This window comes from Pleurodeles waltl, chromosome 12 (genome assembly GCF_031143425.1).
Source record: "Pleurodeles waltl isolate 20211129_DDA chromosome 12, aPleWal1.hap1.20221129, whole genome shotgun sequence".
In the NCBI taxonomy this organism is placed as follows: Eukaryota; Metazoa; Chordata; class Amphibia; order Caudata; family Salamandridae; genus Pleurodeles; species Pleurodeles waltl.
This window is the reverse complement of record NC_090451.1, coordinates 115573271-115599675: the sequence shown is the minus strand read 5'-3', so window position 1 is coordinate 115599675 and position 26405 is coordinate 115573271. Positions and strand designations below refer to the sequence as shown.

General features: G+C 45.4%; 2 long non-coding RNA genes and 2 other non-coding genes across 4 annotated transcripts; 2 read left to right on the top strand and 2 right to left on the bottom strand.

Moving 5' to 3' along the window:
• Nucleotides 1-64: 64 nt before the first annotated feature.
• Nucleotides 65-720, top strand: LOC138267362 (uncharacterized). The gene is made up of 3 exons (XR_011199782.1): nt 65-89; nt 184-286; nt 373-720. It is a non-coding gene; the product is annotated as an uncharacterized lncRNA (long non-coding RNA).
• Nucleotides 721-5044: 4324 nt separating this feature from the next.
• On the bottom strand, nt 5045-5126 carry TRNAS-AGA (transfer RNA serine (anticodon AGA)). The gene has a single exon. It is a non-coding gene; the product is annotated as a tRNA-Ser (tRNA).
• An 8506-nt stretch (nt 5127-13632) lies between these two features.
• Nucleotides 13633-14253, top strand: LOC138267370 (uncharacterized). Its single transcript, XR_011199784.1, has 3 exons — nt 13633-13657; nt 13752-13854; nt 13941-14253. It is a non-coding gene; the product is annotated as an uncharacterized lncRNA (long non-coding RNA).
• Nucleotides 14254-18612: 4359 nt separating this feature from the next.
• TRNAS-AGA (transfer RNA serine (anticodon AGA)) lies at nt 18613-18694 on the bottom strand. The gene has a single exon. It is a non-coding gene; the product is annotated as a tRNA-Ser (tRNA).
• Between the last annotated feature and the right edge of the window lie 7711 nt (nt 18695-26405).

Here is a 26405-nt window from a genome sequence, read left to right as displayed (position 1 = left end):
CTACTCACACAAGGACCCGGAAACCTGAGAACTCGTGAGACGTCACACTCTGCCTTCTTATCTCACAGGATATCCGGTGATTTAAATAAGTAAGCGGATTCCGTCTACTGATTTGACTGCTTCTTCCTCCTTATCACATATTAGGTGTGTTATCTCAGACGCATTTTGTATTTTTTTAACCAGGAATATCTATTCAAAAGTGCCCAGTCTTCCTCTGCGCACCGCCCTCCTCTCCTTTGTTGACCGCCGATACGCGTTGGCAGCACCTTCAGTCAGTCTTTGACTGGTAAGCAATAAAATGTATTTATTGGGGTACAAGTGACCTCAAAAAGAGTATTTTTTGATTGAACACATTGTTTCAAATTGAAGCAGGAGTGGAAAGCCGAGTCTGATGGTAAAACCTGGAGTGGATTTCCTTTGGGTCTGGAACGGATCTCTGCTTCCGCCTGAGAGCCACAGAACAGTGACAGGGGACAGAACCGACAAATGTTATTCAGCGCTTGAGAAGCCCACACGTACAGACTGACTAGAGTGAGGTGATCAAGACCGCCAGCCGACCTGAGAGCTACTTTAAAGTGCGATAACCAGACACAACACCACACAGTGTGCAACCCTTGTTTCTCCAGCCATTACTCTGAGGACACATGGTCGCACACGGAGCCACAGGCATCAAAAGTATTCTCGTTAGCTAAGAAATAAAAGCAGATTATAAACATTAAAATAAACATTACAGCATGTCCTTGAATTAGGTAAGAATGAAGAAGGAATTAAAATAAGAAAAAGTAAAACCTTAGCAGAGGATGGTTTCGATCCATCGACCTCTGGGTTATGGGCCCAGCACGCTTCCGCTGCGCCACTCTGCTCCTGGACACTAGTCCTCTCTGTGCTGTATCTCACCTATGTTGACATCAGTGGGGAGCTATATCTTTTGGAGAGGAGTTCGGAGCTCACTGCATGGAAAGACTCTCAGACCCCAGACCTGGGCTTTGCTCACCACTGTTCTATTCTGATACTTTTGAATGCCTTAGCCCAGGGAGTGAGGCGTTAAGGCGCTAGAAGGCAGCTTCACCTACCCCTCCCTCTTTTCCCGGTTCTCTGGAGTGGATGTATGTGGTGTGCAGTGGAATAATGTGAGTTGAATTGGAATTAATAGTTGTAGAAATGTGTGGGGTGGAATTGTGTGGGATGGAGTGTATGTGTGTAGTGGAATTATGTGGCATGGTGAATAGATGGGGCAGAGAGCTGAACAGAATAGATAGAAAGGAAGATACAGAGTGACAGGTGCTTTGTGCACAAAGTGGTGAATTAACTCTAGACAGAGGAATAGAAAGAGTGGGAGAGAAAGATAGAAAGGAGGGGAGGGTACACCACAGACGCAGAAAGAGAGTGCACCTGTGTACGCAGAACACACCCGAAAAAGAGGAGGAGAGTGTGGGTTTGAGGAATGGAAATTTTGAAAAGGCACGGGAAAGAAACTGTGCTCAGAGACCTGAAGGGAACCAATATCAGAGAGACAAGACGCGTACACGAGAGAGCGGTGTGAGAGAGAGAGAGAGAGAAAAGGACGAGTGGGAGGGGCACCCAGGGGAGAGGCAAGAGGTGGACCAGTGCACAGCAAGGGGAGGTGCAGGAAGGTAGCATATATGAGCTGGCAGTGTACAGTGGAGACATGAAGCGTGATGGAGAGATGAGAGGGGGCAGTGGAATTGCGAGATGAGAGGGGCTAGTGGCAGTGTGAGGGAGAAATGAGAGGGGCAGGGTGTGTGGGGAAGAGATTATAGGGTTGGTGGAAGTGCGATGTAGAGATGGATTGTCTTGGAATTTTTTGATGTGGAATTGGTTAGGTTACATTGTGTAGTGGAAATATGTGGCATGGTGTGCTGTGGAATTATGTGGATAGTAACTAAATGCTATTAACTGTAGGGGAATTGTGAAGAGTGAGATTGTGTGTTATGAAGTTAATTATGTGGAATGGTATTTGGAGTTGAATCTCTTCAGCGCCTCACATAGGGGCATTAAGCACCATACAAATGCTAATATACAATACAAGTAGTGGAAGCACCTGCTTGTGAGCTTAGCATGAGCCCCAAAATGTCAGTACTTTATACGAAGAGCATGAGTTTCAAAACTGTGTCAATAGCTCAGGAATAGTATAAAATACAGAGGAAATGCAAATGAGCAAGATTATATGCAGGTTGAGCATTTAAATATCAAGCCTGTGTATGTGTAGAGTATTGGCGTGCCAACACACTCTGGAAACAACGTGTAAACTTTGTGCGCAGGGGTTCCTTAGCTAGCAATAGAGAAGGTATAACATGAAAGGCAGGAATGTGTTATCAAGATGGTGGACCCAACTCTAATTGGAGAACATGCTCTTGCATGTACATACACTTGAGACTACCAGAGATGTATGTAAACAATATGTAGCTCGTCCCAGAGATGTAAGTAAACAACATCTGTGCAGTATGACTTGCAGAATGAAAACACGGCTATCAGGAAAGCAAAAGAGAGAAGAAGATGGAGAAAGAATGTGTATGTTACAGTATTTCCAATATAAATGAAGATGCGCATAAAGACGTCACTGGTCACATGTCTTTCCACACGTGCATGATAGGAGAGTGGAGAGCAGGGGCAGTGGAGAGCAAAGAGAGTGGAGTAGGGAGAGGGATTAGCACATGCACTGTGCCTCATAATTCAAGAAACACCTTTTGTAGTTACCATAGGGACATGTACCTTGTAACCTGCAGAAAGGGTTCTAATCCCTGTTTAACATGTTAGCATAAATGTAGTGTTTGTGGGCAAATCGGGAACATCCCGGTGCCTGAAACTGTAGGTGCAATGCAAAAAATGTAAAATATGTAAATTATGTTGCCTATTAGTCATGGCCACTGGAATTAAGTGCTTGTGTAGTACCAATTCGACCTGAAGGAACTGGAATGCTTTACATGAGCACCGGTTACATTACACCAGGACACATTCATTTTTGTTAGGCACAGGGAGATCAAGTGATTTGCCTAGGATGTGGCGCCGACGCCGAGACTCGAACTTGGTTCCCCAGCTCCAGAGGATGAGGAGTCCTCTCCTATTGAGCAAGTGAATTGAGATGTCCCCTCTGGTTTCCACATATTCACAGGTTTTCGGTCATTTTCCATTTGTCCCTGGAAACACTCGCTCTAATTCCACATGCACAATGACCGCATCGGATTGAATTCACGATTCTGTAGGTAATGGAGATAACAAACTAAGCTGCAAACTCAAAACTAGGACTTGTTGACTGCTGAGTAGCTGGAAGTGGCTTTATTTCTCCCCTTGCAGATTAGCAAGTGCATTTAGGATGGTGAAAGGGTTTTCTCGCCACATGACATTTTGGTGGTGGGTCTCTTACTTCCTAATAAGAAGCTCATTTTCTCAGCTTTTCTTGTGATTTGTCTCACATAATGCTGCACTCTAGTGCAGCAGCAGAGTGGCAGTCTTGTCTCGCCTGTGGAAGTGCCAGCCTGTGTTACATGCATACAGGCACACGTGACTACAGGAGCCGATGGATGCTGTCACTGTCACTGATAGGGGTCAGCAGTGTAATGCACAATCAAGGAAGCCCCCTGTTAAATATGGCGAGTGGCTCCAGATTTCCCCTGCGCTCTCTCACAAAGAAGTGCCCCTTTAGAAACAAGCATTTTCAATGCATCAGGTCTTGCATTAGCTCGAGCTAGAGCTATTAGCGTTGTAAAGAAAAACAAACGCAGCACGATCGCACTACGTAAAATGAGGTGCGATCGCACTGCACGGAAAATAAACAGATAAAGTTGTCCGGACACCATGCTGAAAACATCGAGCCTCGTATGTTTTTTGTAGTTTCCCGGTGCTGTGTAGGTGGGCTAAACACCAGAAAAGGCATGACGTATTCACAAATGAAAGCAAGCGGATTTTGAAAGGCAAGCCCACGAACCAATGTAAGTGACTGACGCGACATGGGCGTGGATTGAAGCCCAAAGAGAGATTACAGAATGGGACAGAGCGCTTTGCGCTCGCTCATAAATACACAAGCATCGATAAAGCAAAAAGGTCTCGCCTGTGTTCGAGGTACTGGATTTGATAATGTCTTTTAGCCGTGTTGTAGAGCAGCTGCGCAGCATCATCAAAAGTTACCTTTTTGTGTCTCGTGCTGTTTTTCATAAATACGTTTTAGCCATGCTGCGCAGCAGCCACGCTGCATGGCTAAAAGATATTAGCAAAGCCAATAGCTCTGACGTAGGCGTTCCCCGTTGGCTAATGTCTGTCACTTCCAAGGTGTAACTAATGAGAACAGAGAAGTGAGAGAGGCCCGGAGAGACGTGCAAAAACAATGCATAGTGCAAGCGCGAGACAGAGAGAGGGGAAAAGGCGAGACGGTGCGAGAGGTGGCAGGGAAGAAAACAGGAGGGAAATTAACAGAAAACTGGTTAAAAGGGGGTCTTTTGCATAGTCAGGTGAACTTTGAACGATGAGAACGTGAGAGGAGAAATACGAGAGGTAGATGAATGCGTGGGAGAGGACACAGAAGGAGGAGAAAGAGAAGAAAAAAGAGTGAAGGAAAGAAAAAGAGATGCTCGGAGAGATGGCCAGGGAGGGGCACACAAGTGCCAACAGACCCGATTCACACGGGAGGCTCGCGCACATATTTGCCTGTGTTTCGATGCACGTCAATGGGAAAACGCATTCCTTCGTATCCAAAATCGCCCATTTTCCAGATATAAAATGTTGGCATAAATGGACAACTTAAATGGTGTAGTTTTATAAAGCCCTTCTCTCTGACCTGTGAACTTTGCCATATTTCTAATTTCTATGCGGCTCTTGCTAAACTCCTATGCACATTGCCGCCTGGGTGGAATAAAGAGGCCAGAGGACAAAGACAAGGTGTTATTTACCTCAGAGGAGGGGCGTGTGCGAGAGGGGCTTCAAGAGAAGTCCTGACCCAAATAGACGTGCTATGGGAAGGAAAACTGCATAAGCAGCTGTCCGGGTCAAAAAGAAAACGAGGTGGTTATAGTAAAAAGGCTAAGTGACCCGTAGTCGGCAGGATTCGAACCTGCGCGGGGAGACCCCAATGGATTTCTAGTCCATCGCCTTAACCACTCGGCCACGACTACCGCCTGAAAGCATGACGTCAAACTCTATTGTTGAGTAGCTGTTCATGGACTGGCGCGTGAAACCTGTGTTATTTTCCTTTTTCTAATATCTGCAAGGTAATGCCGCTTACTACCTTTCAGAGAAGTTTAATATTTTCTCTGGTGAATATACACTAAAGAAGTACCACCTACACACGCACAGCAATAATGCACAGTAGTGCCTTTGGGCCTAGTTTTTCATGCCCGGTTTTGCACTGCTCTGAGGAGCAAGGCTCTACTGCCTTTACACTTTTTCCAGCTTATGTCAATCGATTAACACAAACATTCTGCCAGTCTAGCATGAGTGGGGCGCTTAATAGCATATTTGTAATTACTAATCGCATTCCGATACTTCATAATTCCTATTTCCAAAGAGAATTTTCAGTGTAACACGATATACAATTCTACTTCCTTTAGCATGAAACTCTTTCCAACTGTACTGCACAACTCTACCCCTGACCTCACCTGTAGTAGTTTAGCAAAGGTGCCCTCGGCCTCAAGGCAAGCAAAGAGCATGGGTGCCCCTTCTCCAGCATTAGAGTAATGAGAGACAGCCACGGGAAGGGGGTCCCTCGGATGTCTCGCCCCAGCACCAATGCACCTGCTGCACTAACAACAGCTAGAACTCACCTCCTGTGCAGTTAGTGCTAAACCACCAAGGCTATATGTCATGGGACACGCACTGATATTTCAATCAGGCCGCAAGGCTGCAGCGTTCAGTAAAATGCACTCGCGTCTTCAGTTGTGGTCCCTGGGGTTAGGAGACAGCAGGGGCGGGCACTTCCGGACACTGGACAGGTGTATCCTGGAGCATTTGGTTATCAGTCAGCCTGTGACATAACGGAACTTGAGTTCCGTACAGGCTCTTCTCAGAAGCAACCAGGTACTCTAGAGAGTGAGTATCTGCATTTCCATGTTTCCATTTAAAGCACTGGTGGTGAGACGGCACACAACATTACAGCACACACCGAGCTCACTTAAGGCAGGTACTCACTTGTGGTACAGTGATGAGCAAACACAGAGCTCACATCACAGGTACTGACCCACCTCCAGTACCGAGATGAGCAAACACAGAGCTCACTTACACAGGTACTGACCACCTCTGGTACAGTGATGACCGGACACAGCGCTTCCATATGCAGTTACTGACCCAACTCCAGTACAGAGATGAGAAGACACAGAACTCACATCAGGTACTGACCCACCTCCAGTACAGTGATGAGCAAACACAGAGCTCACTTACACAGGTACTGACCCACCTCCAGTACAGTGATGAGCAAACACAGAGCTCACATACACAGGTACAGACCCACCTCCAGTACAGTGATGAGCAGACACAGAGCTTATATACACAGGAACTGACCAACCTCTTGTACAATGATGACCAGATGGAGCGCTTCCTTATACATGTACTGACCCACCTCCAGTACCGAGATGAGCAGACACAGAGCTCACATACACAGGTACTGACCCACCTCCAGTACAGTGATGAGCAGACACAGAGTTTATATACACAGGTACTGACCCACCTCCTGTACAATGATGACCAGATGGAGCGCTTCCTTATACATGTACTGACCCACCTCCAGAACCGAGATGAGCAGACACAGAGCTCACATACGCAGGTACTGACCCACCTCCAGTACAGAGATGAGCAAAGAGATCACATAAAGCAGCTACTGACCTACCTCTGGTTCAGTGATGAGTAGACACAGAGCTCGCATACACAGGTACTGACTCACCTCCAGTACAGTGATGAGCAGACACAGAGCTCACATACACAAGTACTGACCCATCTCTGGTAGAGTGATGACCAGACACAGCGCTTCCATATACAGGTGCTGACCCACCTCCAGTACAGAGATGAGCAGACACAGAGCTCCCATCAGGTACTGATTCACCTCTGTTACAGAGATGAGCAGACACAAAGATCACCTGCACTGGTACTGACCCACTACTGGTATAGATATGAGCAGACAAACAGCTCACATAAGGCAGGTACTGACCTACCTCCGGTACAGTGATGAGCAGACACAGAGCTTGCATATGCAGGTACTGACCTACCACTGGTATAGATATGAGCAGACACAAAGCTCACATTCACAGGTACTGACCTACCTCTGGTACAGTGATGAGCAGAAACAGAGCTCACATACACAGGTACTGACTCACCTCCAGTACAGTGATGAGCAGACACAGAGCTTATATACACAGGTACTGACCCACCTCTTGTACAATGATGACCAGATACAGCGCTTCCATACACATGTACTGACCCACCTCCAGTACCGAGATGAGCAGACACAAAGATCACCTACACAGGTACTGACTCACCTCCAGTACAGTGATGAGTAGACACACCAAGCTTGCATACACAGGTACTGACTCACCTCCAGTAGTGATGAGCAGACACAGAGCTCACATAAGGCAGGTACTGACCACCTGTGGTACAGTGATGAGCAGACACAGAGCTCGCAGAAGGCTGGTACTGACCCACCTATGGTATAGTGAAGAGCAGACACAAAGCTAACATACACAGGTACTGACCACCTCTGGTACAGTGATGAGCAGACAGAGGGCTCTCCTAAGGCAGGTACTACAGCATCCATCCATTTGAGGACATCCTCATTCCTCAATCCTCATCCCTACTTCTCATCTCTGCTTTTCATCCTCGCTTCTCATCCATCATCCCTATTTCTCATCCATCATCCCTGCTTCTCTTCCATCATCCCTACTTCTCACCCATCATCCCTAATTCTCATCCATCATCCCTGCTTCTCTTCCATCATCCCTGCTTCTCATCCATCAACCATCACCCCTACTTCTCATCCATCATGCCTACTTCTCATCCATCATACATCATCCTTACTTCTCATCCATCATCCCTACTTTTCATCCATTATCGCTGCTTCTCATCCATCATCCTTACTTCTCACCCATCATCCCTACTTCTCATCCAGCGTCCCTGCTTCTCTTTCATCATCCCTACTTCTCATCCATCATACATCACCCCTACTTCTCATCCATCATCCCCACTTCTCATCCACCATACATCATCCTTACTTCTCATCCATCATCACTGCTTCTCTTCCTTCATCCCTACTTCTCATCCATCATCCCTGCTTCTCTTTCATCATCTCTACTTCTCATCCATCATCCTAACTTCTCATCCATCATCCCTGCTTCTCTTCCATCATCCCTACTTCTCATCCATCATCCCTGCTTCTCTTCCATCATCCCTACTTCTCATCCATCATACATCACCCCTACTTCTCATCCATCATACATCATCCTTACTTCTCATCCATCATCCCTGCTTCTCTTCCATCATCCCTACTTCTCATCCATCATCCCTACTTCTCACCCACCATCCCTGCTTCTCTTCCATCATCCCTACTTCTCATCCATCATCCTTCTCATCCATCATCCCTGCTTCTCTTCCATCACCCTACTTCTCATCCATCATACATCACCCCTACTTCTCATCCATCATACATCACCCCTACTTCTCATCCATCACCCCTACTTATCATCCAGCATACATCATCCTTACTTCTCATCCATCATCCCTGCTTCTCTTCCATCATCCCTACTTCTCATCCATCATCCCTACTTCTGATCCATCATCCCTACTTCTCATCCATCATACGTCATCCTTACTTCTCATCCATCATCCCTGGTTCTCTTCCATCATCCCTACTTCTCATCCATCATCCATCAACCATCATCCCTACTTCTCATCCACCATCCCTACTTCTCATCCATCACCCCTACTTCTCATCCATCATCCCTACTTCTCATCCATCATACATCATCCTACTTCTCATCCATCATCCCTACTTCTCATCCATCATTCATCATCCTTACTTCTCACCCATCATCCCTACTTCCCATCCATCATCCCTGCTTCTCTTCCATCATCCCTACTTCTCATCCATCATCCATCACCCCTACTTCTCATCCATCATCCCTACTTTTAATCCGTCATACATCATCCTTACTTCTCATCATCATCGCTGCTTCTCTTCCATCATCCCTACTTCTCATCCATCTTCCATCATCCCTACTTCTCTTCCATCATCCCTACTTCTCATCCATCATCCCTACTTCTCATCCACCATCCATGCTTCTCTTCCATCATCCCCACTTCTCATCCATCATCCATCACCCCTACTTCTCATCCATCATCCCTAAATCTCATCCATCATACATCATCCTTACTTCTCATCCATCATCCCTGCTTCTCTTCCATCATACATCACCCCTACTTCTCATCCATCACCCCTACTTCTCATCCATTATACATCATCCTTACTTTCATCTATGATCACTGCTTCTCTTCCATCATCCCTACTTCTCATCCATCATGCATCATCCCTACTTCTCATCCATCATCCCTACTTCTCATCCATCATACATCATCCTTACTTCTCATCCATCATCCCTGCTTCTCTTCCATCATCCATACTTCCCATCCATCATCCCTACTTCTCATCCATCATCCATGATTCTCTTCCATCATCCCTACTTCTAATCCATCATCCCTACTTCTCATCCATCATACATCATCCTTATGTCTCATCCATCATCCCTGCTTCTCATCCATCATCCCTACTTCTCATCCATCATACATCATCCCTACTTCTCATCCATCACCCTTACTTCTCATCCATCATCCCTACTTCCCATCCATCATACATCATCCTTACTTCTTATCCATCATCCCTGCTTCTCTTCCATCATCCCTGCTTCTCATCCCAACTCCTCTTCCATCATCCCTGCTGCTCATCGCTACTTCTCTTTCATCATCCCAATTTCTCTTCCATCATTCTTACTTCTCATTCCTTATCCCTGCTTCTCATCCCTCTTACATCATTCCTACTTCTCATACCTCATCCATCATCCCTACTCCTCATTCCTCATCCCTGAGTCATACAAACACATTTTCAGTTTTGTTAAACACACCTTCACACTGATTGGTTGGCAACAGCCAATCAGATATATGAGAGAGGCCTGCATGGTATTTCACAGAAAAATAGCCTTCTCATTGCATGGGCTGGGTGAAGACGGAGAAGAGGAAATGCAACTATGTGTTTGTTTCCAGTGAATTCATCAAGGCTGTACATTTCATTTCATTTCATTTAACTAAGTGTTTTTCTGTTTACACAGGCCTCTGCAGAAAGCTCTGCTGGTTTGGGGAATCAGTTTTACAGTTGGGGATCACTTCCGTGGGGCTTAGCCTCAGATGCTTTCTGCTGGACTGGTCAGCAGAACGGTCTTTCACCTTTTCTCTGTTTGCTATTATGCCCAGGTGCATAGCTCAGATTCACAGAAAAAACAGCAAGCATCGTTATTTTCACCTCTTTATGGAGGACTCAACCTCTATTCTGCTCAGTCCTGGAATTGTTCATAACCATTCCAAGACTTCTTCCTTATCCCAATCATCTTTTGGTACCTCCTCTCTGTTAGTCACAAGCTGATCTTGTTAGGCAGTGTCTGCCAGGCTTTCACCAAGGGGGAAACCTGGGAAGAGGCAAGAACCTCAAAGATTGTTTTTGGTCAAGGCCAGCACAGCATTGGTTGAAGGTTTCCATAAAAGTGTTCAGTACTAGCAAGATGGCACCTGGCACCGTCACGTGTGTTGTATGACTCCCACTCTTGCTACGCTAATCACTGGCTTGCGTACCACAGTTTTGTTCCTTCCCTAGGTTTGTATTGTAGTTTGTTACCCTTTGTGCTACTACATGTTCCACTTTTACTCCTGCATTTTCCGAATGCCTAAAAGGACAACCACCATCCAGTCCATTGGTCTGACTGCATCCTTAGCACCAGTTGCCTTATGGTTCCAGGGCATTTCCAGGTAATTAGGGGCCTAGTTATTGCTCATTCATTGCGAAGATTCTTTGAGTCATTCCTCATCTTTCTGTATAACTTTATTCTTCAATGGTTCTGCATTCCTTTTCTAATACTGATCTGCTATTGGTTATAATACAACTCCACCCAGACCTTGATGTTACATTTCTCGACCAATGTTCATGGTAGTAGAGAGGAGATGCCCTGTGGTAACAGATGGCAGATGTGTTTTGTTCTTTCTCTCTTTGCTCACCCGGAACCCACCTTTTCTCAATCAAGGCGTCTTTCTTGCAGTAGTTACTCTGTCTCTTAAGGTGTCCGTATAGGGAGATCAGCGGAATAGCTTCTGAATCCAGAGCTGCATATTCATTGGTAAGGCAAGTGTACTCCTGACACACAGCAGGTAATGGTTTGGAACCTTTCCAGGCAGGATGGACTCTCCTAGGGCTTTTGGCTTCAGCTGCTAACCTCATTTAATCATCATGGTCCAAAGGAACATCAAGAGCTTACAAGTCAGGTTTGGGAGGTTGGTCTAGTTGCTGGATGAACCGATATCTTGATTCTGTTTGACTGGTAGTCACCATAGTTCTTAATTTTCCAGCTTTCCAAAATAAATGATTTCACACCATTAAGAGTTACAGGTCCACAATTTTGACGGGGCAGGAAGGGATTGGTAATAAACTTGTTAAGCACATCTTTTAGTGTGCAGCGTTTTGATTGATATCCTCCTAAAGCACGTTATCCTTTACTATCAATTGTCAATAGTGTGAATTGACTATCGTTTCTAACCCAGCTGTTCAGACATGGCCAGATAAGATCCATTTCTCTTAAGATGATGTCAGCAAAATGAACTGCAGTTCTTTGGCCAGTATCACGTTAGGACACTGGTTACTTCTACGAGACAATATTCACTCTCTGGTGTTAGTTATAGTCCATCACAACATGTGTGAGAAATTTCTCCAGTATGGTTGAATACCCTATTTTTAATCCCATACCAAGCTCTGTACTATATAATGTGTTAAAGAATGCAAAGTTAAGACATTTTTTAATATCCTTATAGAAGTCATATTCTCTGGGTCCCTCCTCCGCTTTAGCCAGATTAGATTAAGTGTGTGATGACCTTTACAGGGATAGCCACATATGTTTGGATGACCATTCCATCAGGGCAGAAAATGTGTCTAAAGCCTTAAGGGGTGAGGTGAGGTTGGAGGACATTCTTGGATCTGTTGACTGGTCCAGAATGTCAACCTGCAGGATGTTTTATTGCAAACGCATGGCTCATACCTCAGTGGATATAGCCAGTCTAGTCCCAGTTTTCATGACACTGGGTTCTTCCCAAGAACTCTGCAAGTGACAAAGTGATGTACTTGCAGGTGGATGGTTTATTGATAGTGATGTACTTACAGGTGCATGGCTTACTGATGGTGATGTACTTACAGGTGCATGGTTTACTGATGGTGATGTACTTACAGGTGCATGGTTTACTGATGGTGATGTACTTACAGGTGCATGGTTTACTGATGGTGATGTACTTACAGGTGCATGGCTTACTGATAGTGATGTACTTACAGGTGCATGGTTTACTGATGGTGATGTACTTAAAGGTGCATGGTTTACTGATGGTGATGTACTTACAGGTGCATGGTTTACTGATGGTGATTTACTTACAGGTGCAAGGTTTACTGATGGTGATGTACTTAAAGGTGCATGTTTTACTGTTGTACACTGGAGAGTCAGTAAGGACCAATGAACAGGAAGTTGATCTGTTCCTGTTGGGTTTTCAGTTAAAGGTTATATCGATTATGGGTAGACATGATTGGATAACTCAGTATGTGCAGTCTCACAGGAGTTATGTAGAATGTAGTCCCATTTCTTTGAGTAGGTGGCTGCTAGTAATAAAGTGCAAGAATGGGGACTAGATACTATTTGTGTTTTGTGCTTTTAATAAAATCAAGGTTTCCTTTAGTACCATAGCTAGGAAATTGTTTTTATTGATAATAAAAACATATGTTGACACCTGAAGCCTAAACTTGAGACCTTGTGTGTGTTAAGTGAAGATGACAACCACTTAACTACAGAAACTCGAGGACTGTGCATTACAGACTGTTAATAAGCTGTTGTTGCGCAGTGAAAGCAGTGTATAAGCATTCAGCACATTCAGTGTTACCATCCTGTTCTAAGTCCTGCCTGTTGGGGAGAAGCAGTATTATAAATGTACAATCTGCCATCTATGTTCTCCAACATACCAAGCAGACACTTTTTATCGCGTGTCTACCTGTCGTCTCTGTGCCTCTAGCTGCAAACAGAAAGCAGACAACATGCAGGCGCTGCTGAATTGTGTCCCGGTGCTGACAACTTACACCAGGACCCATTCAGCATATCTCACTGGGGCCAGACAGGTCCCCTGTCCAGCTGAAGAATAGCGGGAATCTGGGGGGTCCCCACTTCACTCCAGCACTGGCCTGCCTAGTACATCATCTCTGTACTCTGGGAAATGTAGTCCTGTAGAGTCCATTAGAAAACCAGGACTACAAATCCCAGAATGCCAAGAATAAAGCCGAACTGCACGAGCTACTCACACAAGGACCCGGAAACCTGAGAACTCGTGAGACGTCACACTCTGCCTTCTTATCTCACAGGATATCCGGTGATTTAAATAAGTAAGCGGATTCCGTCTACTGATTTGACTGCTTCTTCCTCCTTATCACATATTAGGTGTGTTATCTCAGACCCATTTTGTATTTTTTTAACCAGGAATATCTATTCAAAAGTGCCCAGTCTTCCTCTGCGCACCGCCCTCCTCTCCTTTGTTGACCGCCGATACGCGTTGGCAGCACCTTCAGTCAGTCTTTGACTGGTAAGCAATAAAATGTATTTATTGGAGTACAAGTGACCTCAAAAAGAGTATTTTTTGATTGAACACATTGTTTCAAATTGAAGCAGGAGTGGAAAGCCGAGTCTGATGGTAAAACCTGGAGTGGATTTCCTTTGGGTCTGGAACGGATCTCTGCTTCCGCCTGAGAGCCACAGAACAGTGACAGGGGACAGAACCGACAAATGTTATTCAGCGCTTGAGAAGCCCACACGTACAGACTGACTAGAGTGAGGTGATCAAGACCGCCAGCCGACCTGAGAGCTACTTTAAAGTGCGATAACCAGACACAACACCACACAGTGTGCAACCCTTGTTTCTCCAGCCATTACTCTGAGGACACATGGTCGCACACGGAGCCACAGGCATTAAAAGTATTCTCGTTAGCTAAGAAATAAAAGCAGATTATAAACATTAAAATAAACATTACAGCATGTCCTTGAATTAGGTAAGAATGAAGAAGGAATTAAAATAAGAAAAAGTAAAACCTTAGCAGAGGATGGTTTCGATCCATCGACCTCTGGGTTATGGGCCCAGCACGCTTCCGCTGCGCCACTCTGCTCCTGGACACTAGTCCTCTCTGTGCTGTATCTCACCTATGTTGACATCAGTGGGGAGCCATATCTTTTGGAGAGGAGTTCGGAGCTCACTGCATGGAAAGACTCTCAGACCCCAGACCTGGGCTTTGCTCACCACTGTTCTATTCTGATACTTTTGAATGCCTTAGCCCAGGGAGTGAGGCGTTAAGGCGCTAGAAGGCAGCTTCACCTACCCCTCCCTCTTTTCCCGGTTCTCTGGAGTGGATGTATGTGGTGTGCAGTGGAATAATGTGAGTTGAATTGGAATTAATAGTTGTAGAAATGTGTGGGGTGGAATTGTGTGGGATGGAGTGTATGTGTGTAGTGGAATTATGTGGCATGGTGAATAGATGGGGCAGAGAGCTGAACAGAATAGATAGAAAGGAAGATACAGAGTGACAGGTGCTTTGTGCACAAAGTGGTGAATTAACTCTAGACAGAGGAATAGAAAGAGTGGGAGAGAAAGATAGAAAGGAGGGGAGGGTACACCACAGACGCAGAAAGAGAGTGCACCTGTGTACGCAGAACACACCCGAAAAAGAGGAGGAGAGTGTGGGTTTGAGGAATGGAAATTTTGAAAAGGCACGGGAAAGAAACTGTGCTCAGAGACCTGAAGGGAACCAATATCAGAGAGACAAGACGCGTACACGAGAGAGCGGTGTGAGAGAGAGAGAGAGAGAAAAGGACGAGTGGGAGGGGCACCCAGGGGAGAGGCAAGAGGTGGACCAGTGCACAGCAAGGGGAGGTGCAGGAAGGTAGCATATATGAGCTGGCAGTGTACAGTGGAGACATGAAGCGTGATGGAGAGATGAGAGGGGGCAGTGGAATTGCGAGATGAGAGGGGCTAGTGGCAGTGTGAGGGAGAAATGAGAGGGGCAGGGTGTGTGGGGAAGAGATTATAGGGTTGGTGGAAGTGCGATGTAGAGATGGATTGTCTTGGAATTTTTTGATGTGGAATTGGTTAGGTTACATTGTGTAGTGGAAATATGTGGCATGGTGTGCTGTGGAATTATGTGGATAGTAACTAAATGCTATTAACTGTAGGGGAATTGTGAAGAGTGAGATTGTGTGTTATGAAGTTAATTATGTGGAATGGTATTTGGAGTTGAATCTCTTCAGCGCCTCACATAGGGGCATTAAGCACCATACAAATGCTAATATACAATACAAGTAGTGGAAGCACCTGCTTGTGAGCTTAGCATGAGCCCCAAAATGTCAGTACTTTATACGAAGAGCATGAGTTTCAAAACTGTGTCAATAGCTCAGGAATAGTATAAAATACAGAGGAAATGCAAATGAGCAAGATTATATGCAGGTTGAGCATTTAAATATCAAGCCTGTGTATGTGTAGAGTATTGGCGTGCCAACACACTCTGGAAACAACGTGTAAACTTTGTGCGCAGGGGTTCCTTAGCTAGCAATAGAGAAGGTATAACATGAAAGGCAGGAATGTGTTATCAAGATGGTGGACCCAACTCTAATTGGAGAACATGCTCTTGCATGTACATACACTTGAGACTACCAGAGATGTATGTAAACAATATGTAGCTCGTCCCAGAGATGTAAGTAAACAACATCTGTGCAGTATGACTTGCAGAATGAAAACACGGCTATCAGGAAAGCAAAAGAGAGAAGAAGATGGAGAAAGAATGTGTATGTTACAGTATTTCCAATATAAATGAAGATGCGCATAAAGACGTCACTGGTCACATGTCTTTCCACACGTGCATGATAGGAGAGTGGAGAGCAGGGGCAGTGGAGAGCAAAGAGAGTGGAGTAGGGAGAGGGATTAGCACATGCACTGTGCCTCATAATTCAAGAAACACCTTTTGTAGTTACCATAGGGACATGTACCTTGTAACCTGCAGAAAGGGTTCTAATCCCTGTTTAACATGTTAGCATAAATGTAGTGTTTGTGGGCAAATCGGGAACATCCCGGTGCCTGAAACTGTAGGTGCAATGCAAAAAATGTAAAATATGTAAATTATGTTGCCTATTAGTCATGGCCACTGGAATTAAGTGCTTGTGTAGTACCAATTCGACCTGAAGGAACTGGAATGCTTTACATGAGCACCGGTTACATTACACCAGGACACATTCATTTTTGTTAGGCACAGGGAGATCAAGTGATTTGCCTAGGATGTGGCGCCGACGCCGAGACTCGAACTTGGTTCCCCAGCTCCAGAGGATGAGGAGTCCTCTCCTATTGAGCAAGTGAATTGAGATGTCCCCTCTGGTTTCCACATATTCACAGGTTTTCGGTCATTTTCCATTTGTCCCTGGAAACACTCGCTCTAATTCCACATGCACAATGACCGCATCGGATTGAATTCACGATTCTGTAGGTAATGGAGATAACAAACTAAGCTGCAAACTCAAAACTAGGACTTGTTGACTGCTGAGTAGCTGGAAGTGGCTTTATTTCTCCCCTTGCAGATTAGCAAGTGCATTTAGGATGGTGAAAGGGTTTTCTCGCCACATGACATTTTGGTGGTGGGTCTCTTACTTCCTAATAAGAAGCTCATTTTCTCAGCTTTTCTTGTGATTTGTCTCACATAATGCTGCACTCTAGTGCAGCAGCAGAGTGGCAGTCTTGTCTCGCCTGTGGAAGTGCCAGCCTGTGTTACATGCATACAGGCACACGTGACTACAGGAGCCGATGGATGCTGTCACTGTCACTGATAGGGGTCAGCAGTGTAATGCACAATCAAGGAAGCCCCCTGTTAAATATGGCGAGTGGCTCCAGATTTCCCCTGCGCTCTCTCACAAAGAAGTGCCCCTTTAGAAACAAGCATTTTCAATGCATCAGGTCTTGCATTAGCTCGAGCTAGAGCTATTAGCGTTGTAAAGAAAAACAAACGCAGCACGATCGCACTACGTAAAATGAGGTGCGATCGCACTGCACGGAAAATAAACAGATAAAGTTGTCCGGACACCATGCTGAAAACATCGAGCCTCGTATGTTTTTTGTAGTTTCCCGGTGCTGTGTAGGTGGGCTAAACACCAGAAAAGGCATGACGTATTCACAAATGAAAGCAAGCGGATTTTGAAAGGCAAGCCCACGAACCAATGTAAGTGACTGACGCGACATGGGCGTGGATTGAAGCCCAAAGAGAGATTACAGAATGGGACAGAGCGCTTTGCGCTCGCCCATAAATACACAAGCATCGATAAAGCAAAAAGGTCTCGCCTGTGTTCGAAGTACTGGATTTGATAATGTCTTTTAGCCGTGTTGTAGAGCAGCTGCGCAGCATCATCAAAAGTTACCTTTTTGTGTCTCGTGCTGTTTTTCATAAATACGTTTTAGCCATGCTGCGCAGCAGCCACGCTGCATGGCTAAAAGATATTAGCAAAGCCAATAGCTCTGACGTAGGCGTTCCCCGTTGGCTAATGTCTGTCACTTCCAAGGTGTAACTAATGAGAACAGAGAAGTGAGAGAGGCCCGGAGAGACGTGCAAAAACAATGCATAGTGCAAGCGCGAGACAGAGAGAGGGGAAAAGGCGAGACGGTGCGAGAGGTGGCAGGGAAGAAAACAGGAGGGAAATTAACAGAAAACTGGTTAAAAGGGGGTCTTTTGCATAGTCAGGTGAACTTTGAACGATGAGAACGTGAGAGGAGAAATACGAGAGGTAGATGAATGCGTGGGAGAGGACACAGAAGGAGGAGAAAGAGAAGAAAAAAGAGTGAAGGAAAGAAAAAGAGATGCTCGGAGAGATGGCCAGGGAGGGGCACACAAGTGCCAACAGACCCGATTCACACGGGAGGCTCGCGCACATATTTGCCTGTGTTTCGATGCACGTCAATGGGAAAACGCATTCCTTCGTATCCAAAATCGCCCATTTTCCAGATATAAAATGTTGGCATAAATGGACAACTTAAATGGTGTAGTTTTATAAAGCCCTTCTCTCTGACCTGTGAACTTTGCCATATTTCTAATTTCTATGCGGCTCTTGCTAAACTCCTATGCACATTGCCGCCTGGGTGGAATAAAGAGGCCAGAGGACAAAGACAAGGTGTTATTTACCTCAGAGGAGGGGCGTGTGCGAGAGGGGCTTCAAGAGAAGTCCTGACCCAAATAGACGTGCTATGGGAAGGAAAACTGCATAAGCAGCTGTCCGGGTCAAAAAGAAAACGAGGTGGTTATAGTAAAAAGGCTAAGTGACCCGTAGTCGGCAGGATTCGAACCTGCGCGGGGAGACCCCAATGGATTTCTAGTCCATCGCCTTAACCACTCGGCCACGACTACCGCCTGAAAGCATGACGTCAAACTCTATTGTTGAGTAGCTGTTCATGGACTGGCGCGTGAAACCTGTGTTATTTTCCTTTTTCTAATATCTGCAAGGTAATGCCGCTTACTACCTTTCAGAGAAGTTTAATATTTTCTCTGGTGAATATACACTAAAGAAGTACCACCTACACACGCACAGCAATAATGCACAGTAGTGCCTTTGGGCCTAGTTTTTCATGCCCGGTTTTGCACTGCTCTGAGGAGCAAGGCTCTACTGACTTTACACTTTTTCCAGCTTATGTCAATCGATTAACACAAACATTCTGCCAGTCTAGCATGAGTGGGGCGCTTAATAGCATATTTGTAATTACTAATCGCATTCCGATACTTCATAATTCCTATTTCCAAAGAGAATTTTCAGTGTAACACGATATACAATTCTACTTCCTTTAGCATGAAACTCTTTCCAACTGTACTGCACAACTCTACCCCTGACCTCACCTGTAGTAGTTTAGCAAAGGTGCCCTCGGCCTCAAGGCAAGCAAAGAGCATGGGTGCCCCTTCTCCAGCATTAGAGTAATGAGAGACAGCCACGGGAAGGGGGTCCCTCGGATGTCTCGCCCCAGCACCAATGCACCTGCTGCACTAACAACAGCTAGAACTCACCTCCTGTGCAGTTAGTGCTAAACCACCAAGGCTATATGTCATGGGACACGCACTGATATTTCAATCAGGCCGCAAGGCTGCAGCGTTCAGTAAAATGCACTCGCGTCTTCAGTTGTGGTCCCTGGGGTTAGGAGACAGCAGGGGCGGGCACTTCCGGACACTGGACAGGTGTATCCTGGAGCATTTGGTTATCAGTCAGCCTGTGACATAACGGAACTTGAGTTCCGTACAGGCTCTTCTCAGAAGCAACCAGGTACTCTAGAGAGTGAGTATCTGCATTTCCATGTTTCCATTTAAAGCACTGGTGGTGAGACGGCACACAACATTACAGCACACACCGAGCTCACTTAAGGCAGGTACTCACTTGTGGTACAGTGATGAGCAAACACAGAGCTCACATCACAGGTACTGACCCACCTCCAGTACCGAGATGAGCAAACACAGAGCTCACTTACACAGGTACTGACCACCTCTGGTACAGTGATGACCGGACACAGCGCTTCCATATGCAGTTACTGACCCAACTCCAGTACAGAGATGAGTAGACACAGAACTCACATCAGGTACTGACCCACCTCCAGTACAGTGATGAGCAAACACAGAGCTCACTTACACAGGTACTGACCCACCTCCAGTACAGTGATGAGCAAACACAGAGCTCACATACACAGGTACAGACCCACCTCCAGTACAGTGATGAGCAGACACAGAGCTTATATACACAGGAACTGACCAACCTCTTGTACAATGATGACCAGATGGAGCGCTTCCTTATACATGTACTGACCCACCTCCTGTACCGAGATGAGCAGACACAGAGCTCACATACACAGGTACTGACCCACCTCCAGTACAGTGATGAGCAGACACAGAGCTTATATACACAGGTACTGACCCACCTCCTGTACAATGATGACCAGATGGAGCGCTTCCTTATACATGTACTGACCCACCTCCAGAACCGAGATGAGCAGACACAGAGCTCACATACGCAGGTACTGACCCACCTCCAGTACAGAGATGAGCAAAGAGATCACATAAAGCAGCTACTGACCTACCTCTGGTTCAGTGATGAGTAGACACAGAGCTCGCATACACAGGTACTGACTCACCTCCAGTACAGTGATGAGCAGACACAGAGCTCACATACACAAGTACTGACCCATCTCTGGTAGAGTGATGACCAGACACAGCGCTTCCATATACAGGTGCTGACCCACCTCCAGTACAGAGATGAGCAGACACAGAGCTCCCATCAGGTACTGATTCACCTCTGTTACAGAGATGAGCAGACACAAAGATCACCTGCACTGGTACTGACCCACTACTGGTATAGATATGAGCAGACAAACAGCTCACATAAGGCAGGTACTGACCTACCTCCGGTACAGTGATGAGCAGACACAGAGCTTGCATATGCAGGTACTGACCTACCACTGGTATAGATATGAGCAGACACAAAGCTCACATTCACAGGTACTGACCTACCTCTGGTACAGTGATGAGCAGAAACAGAGCTCACATACACAGGTACTGATTCACCTCCAGTACAGTGATGAGCAGACACAGAGCTTATATACACAGGTACTGACCCACCTCTTGTACAATGATGACCAGATACAGCGCTTCCATACACATGTACTGACCCACCTCCAGTACCGAGATGAGCAGACACAAAGATCACCTACACAGGTACGGACTCACCTCCAGTACAGTGATGAGTAGACACACCAAGCTTGCATACACAGGTACTGACTCACCTCCAGTAGTGATGAGCAGACACAGAGCTCACATAAGGCAGGTACTGACCACCTGTGGTACAGTGATGAGCAGACACAGAGCTCGCAGAAGGCTGGTACTGACCCACCTATGGTATAGTGAAGAGCAGACACAAAGCTAACATACACAGGTACTGACCACCTCTGGTACAGTGATGAGCAGACAGAGGGCTCTCCTAAGGCAGGTACTACAGCATCCATCCATTTGAGGACATCCTCATTCCTCAATCCTCATCCCTACTTCTCATCTCTGCTTTTCATCCTCGCTTCTCATCCATCATCCCTATTTCTCATCCATCATCCCTGCTTCTCTTCCATCATCCCTACTTCTCACCCATCATCCCTAATTCTCATCCATCATCCCTGCTTCTCTTCCATCATCCCTGCTTCTCATCCATCAACCATCACCCCTACTTCTCATCCATCATGCCTACTTCTCATCCATCATACATCATCCTTACTTCTCATCCATCATCCCTACTTTTCATCCATTATCGCTGCTTCTCATCCATCATCCTTACTTCTCACCCATCATCCCTACTTCTCATCCAGCGTCCCTGCTTCTCTTTCATCATCCCTACTTCTCATCCATCATACATCACCCCTACTTCTCATCCATCATCCCCACTTCTCATCCACCATACATCATCCTTACTTCTCATCCATCATCACTGCTTCTCTTCCTTCATCCCTACTTCTCATCCATCATCCCTGCTTCTCTTTCATCATCTCTACTTCTCATCCATCATCCTAACTTCTCATCCATCATCCCTGCTTCTCTTCCATCATCCCTACTTCTCATCCATCATCCCTGCTTCTCTTCCATCATCCCTACTTCTCATCCATCATACATCACCCCTACTTCTCATCCATCATACATCATCCCTACTTCTCATCCATCATCCCTACTTCTCACCCACCATCCCTGCTTCTCTTCCATCATCCCTACTTCTCATCCATCATCCTTCTCATCCATCATCCCTGCTTCTCTTCCATCACCCTACTTCTCATCCATCATACATCACCCCTACTTCTCATCCATCACCCCTACTTATCATCCAGCATACATCATCCTTACTTCTCATCCATCATCCCTGCTTCTCTTCCATCATCCCTACTTCTCATCCATCATCCCTACTTCTGATCCATCATCCCTACTTCTCATCCATCATACGTCATCCTTACTTCTCATCCATCATCCCTGGTTCTCTTCCATCATCCCTACTTCTCATCCATCATCCATCAACCATCATCCCTACTTCTCATCCACCATCCCTACTTCTCATCCATCACCCCTACTTCTCATCCATCATCCCTACTTCTCATCCATCATACATCATCCTACTTCTCATCCATCATCCCTACTTCTCATCCATCATTCATCATCCTTACTTCTCACCCATCATCCCTACTTCCCATCCATCATCCCTGCTTCTCTTCCATCATCCCTACTTCTCATCCATCATCCATCACCCCTACTTCTCATCCATCATCCCTACTTTTAATCCGTCATACATCATCCTTACTTCTCATCATCATCGCTGCTTCTCTTCCATCATCCCTACTTCTCATCCATCTTCCATCATCCCTACTTCTCTTCCATCATCCCTACTTCTCATCCATCATCCCTACTTCTCATCCACCATCCATGCTTCTCTTCCATCATCCCCACTTCTCATCCATCATCCATCACCCCTACTTCTCATCCATCATCCCTAAATCTCATCCATCATACATCATCCTTACTTCTCATCCATCATCCCTGCTTCTCTTCCATCATACATCACCCCTACTTCTCATCCATCACCCCTACTTCTCATCCATTATACATCATCCTTACTTTCATCTATGATCACTGCTTCTCTTCCATCATCCCTACTTCTCATCCATCATGCATCATCCCTACTTCTCATCCATCATCCCTACTTCTCATCCATCATACATCATCCTTACTTCTCATCCATCATCCCTGCTTCTCTTCCATCATCCATACTTCCCATCCATCATCCCTACTTCTCATCCATCATCCATGATTCTCTTCCATCATCCCTACTTCTAATCCATCATCCCTACTTCTCATCCATCATACATCATCCTTATGTCTCATCCATCATCCCTGCTTCTCATCCATCATCCCTACTTCTCATCCATCATACATCATCCCTACTTCTCATCCATCACCCTTACTTCTCATCCATCATCCCTACTTCCCATCCATCATACATCATCCTTACTTCTTATCCATCATCCCTGCTTCTCTTCCATCATCCCTGCTTCTCATCCCAACTCCTCTTCCATCATCCCTGCTGCTCATCGCTACTTCTCTTTCATCATCCCAATTTCTCTTCCATCATTCTTACTTCTCATTCCTTATCCCTGCTTCTCATCCCTCTTACATCATTCCTACTTCTCATACCTCATCCATCATCCCTACTCCTCATTCCTCATCCCTGAGTCATACAAACACATTTTCAGTTTTGTTAAACACACCTTCACACTGATTGGTTGGCAACAGCCAATCAGATATATGAGAGAGGCCTGCATGGTATTTCACAGAAAAATAGCCTTCTCATTGCATGGGCTGGGTGAAGACGGAGAAGAGGAAATGCAACTATGTGTTTGTTTCCAGTGAATTCATCAAGGCTGTACATTTCATTTCATTTCATTTAACTAAGTGTTTTTCTGTTTACACAGGCCTCTGCAGAAAGCTCTGCTGGTTTGGGGAATCAGTTTTACAGTTGGGGATCACTTCCGTGGGGCTTAGCCTCAGATGCTTTCTGCTGGACTGGTCAGCAGAACGGTCTTTCACCTTTTCTCTGTTTGCTATTATGCCCAGGTGCATAGCTCAGATTCACAGAAAAAACAGCAAGCATCGTTATTTTCACCTCTTTATGGAGGACTCAACCTCTATTCTGCTCAGTCCTGGAATTGTTCATAACCATTCCAAGACTTCTTCCTTATCCCAATCATCTTTTGGTACCTCCTCTCTGTTAGTCACAAGCTGATCTTGTTAGGCAGTGTCTGCCAGGCTTTCACCAAGGGGGAAACCTGGGAAGAGGCAAGAACCTCAAAGATTGTTTTTGGTCAAGGCCAGCACAGCATTGGTTGAAGGTTTCCATAAAAGTGGTCAGTACTTGCAAGATGGCACCTGGCACCGTCTCGTGTCTTGTCTGACTCCCACTCGTGCTACGCTAATCACTGGCTTGCGTACTACTGTTTTGTTCCTTCCCTAGGTTTGTATTGTAGTTTGTTACCCTTTGTGCTACTACATGTTCCACTTTTACTCCTGCATTTTCCGAATGCCTAAAAGGACAACCACCATCCAGTCCATTGGTCTGACTGCATCCTTAGCACCAGTTGCCTTATGGTTCCAGGGCATTTCCAGGTAATTAGGGGCCTAGTTATTGCTCATTCATTGCGAAGATTCTTTGAGTCATTCCTCATCTTTCTGTATAACTTTATTCTTCAATGGTTCTGCATTCCTTTTCTAATACTGATCTGCTATTGGTTATAATACAACTCCACCCAGACCTTGATGTTACATTTCTCGACCAATGTTCATGGTAGTAGAGAGGAGATGCCCTGTGGTAACAGATGGCAGATGTGTTTTGTTCTTTCTCTCTTTGCTCACCCGGAACCCACCTTTTCTCAATCAAGGCGTCTTTCTTGCAGTAGTTACTCTGTCTCTTAAGGTGTCCGTATAGGGAGATCAGCGGAATAGCTTCTGAATCCAGAGCTGCATATTCATTGGTAAGGCAAGTGTACTCCTGACACACAGCAGGTAATGGTTTGGAACCTTTCCAGGCAGGATGGACTCTCCTAGGGCTTTTGGCTTCAGCTGCTAACCTCATTTAATCATCATGGTCCAAAGGAACATCAAGAGCTTACAAGTCAGGTTTGGGAGGTTGGTCTAGTTGCTGGATGAACCGATATCTTGATTCTGTTTGACTGGTAGTCACCATAGTTCTTAATTTTCCAGCTTTCCAAAATAAATGATTTCACACCATTAAGAGTTACAGGTCCACAATTTTGACGGGGCAGGAAGGGATTGGTAATAAACTTGTTAAGCACATCTTTTAGTGTGCAGCGTTTTGATTGATATCCTCCTAAAGCACGTTATCCTTTACTATCAATTGTCAATAGTGTGAATTGACTATCGTTTCTAACCCAGCTGTTCAGACATGGCCAGATAAGATCCATTTCTCTTAAGATGATGTCAGCAAAATGAACTGCAGTTCTTTGGCCAGTATCACGTTAGGACACTGGTTACTTCTACGAGACAATATTCACTCTCTGGTGTTAGTTATAGTCCATCACAACATGTGTGAGAAATTTCTCCAGTATGGTTGAATACCCTATTTTTAATCCCATACCAAGCTCTGTACTATATAATGTGTTAAAGAATGCAAAGTTAAGACATTTTTTAATATCCTTATAGAAGTCATATTCTCTGGGTCCCTCCTCCGCTTTAGCCAGATTAGATTAAGTGTGTGATGACCTTTACAGGGATAGCCACATATGTTTGGATGACCATTCCATCAGGGCAGAACATGTGTCTAAAGCCTTAAGGGGTGAGGTGAGGTTGGAGGACATTCTTGGATCTGTTGACTGGTCCAGAATGTCAACCTGCAGGATGTTTTATTGCAAACGCATGGCTCATACCTCAGTGGATATAGCCAGTCTAGTCCCAGTTTTCATGACACTGGGTTCTTCCCAAGAACTCTGCAAGTGACAAAGTGATGTACTTGCAGGTGGATGGTTTATTGATAGTGATGTACTTACAGGTGCATGGCTTACTGATGGTGATGTACTTACAGGTGCATGGTTTACTGATGGTGATGTACTTACAGGTGCATGGTTTACTGATGGTGATGTACTTACAGGTGCATGGTTTACTGATGGTGATGTACTTACAGGTGCATGGCTTACTGATAGTGATGTACTTACAGGTGCATGGTTTACTGATGGTGATGTACTTAAAGGTGCATGGTTTACTGATGGTGATGTACTTACAGGTGCATGGTTTACTGATGGTGATTTACTTACAGGTGCAAGGTTTACTGATGGTGATGTACTTAAAGGTGCATGTTTTACTGTTGTACACTGGAGAGTCAGTAAGGACCAATGAACAGGAAGTTGATCTGTTCCTGTTGGGTTTTCAGTTAAAGGTTATATCGATTATGGGTAGACATGATTGGATAACTCAGTATGTGCAGTCTCACAGGAGTTATGTAGAATGTAGTCCCATTTCTTTGAGTAGGTGGCTGCTAGTAATAAAGTGCAAG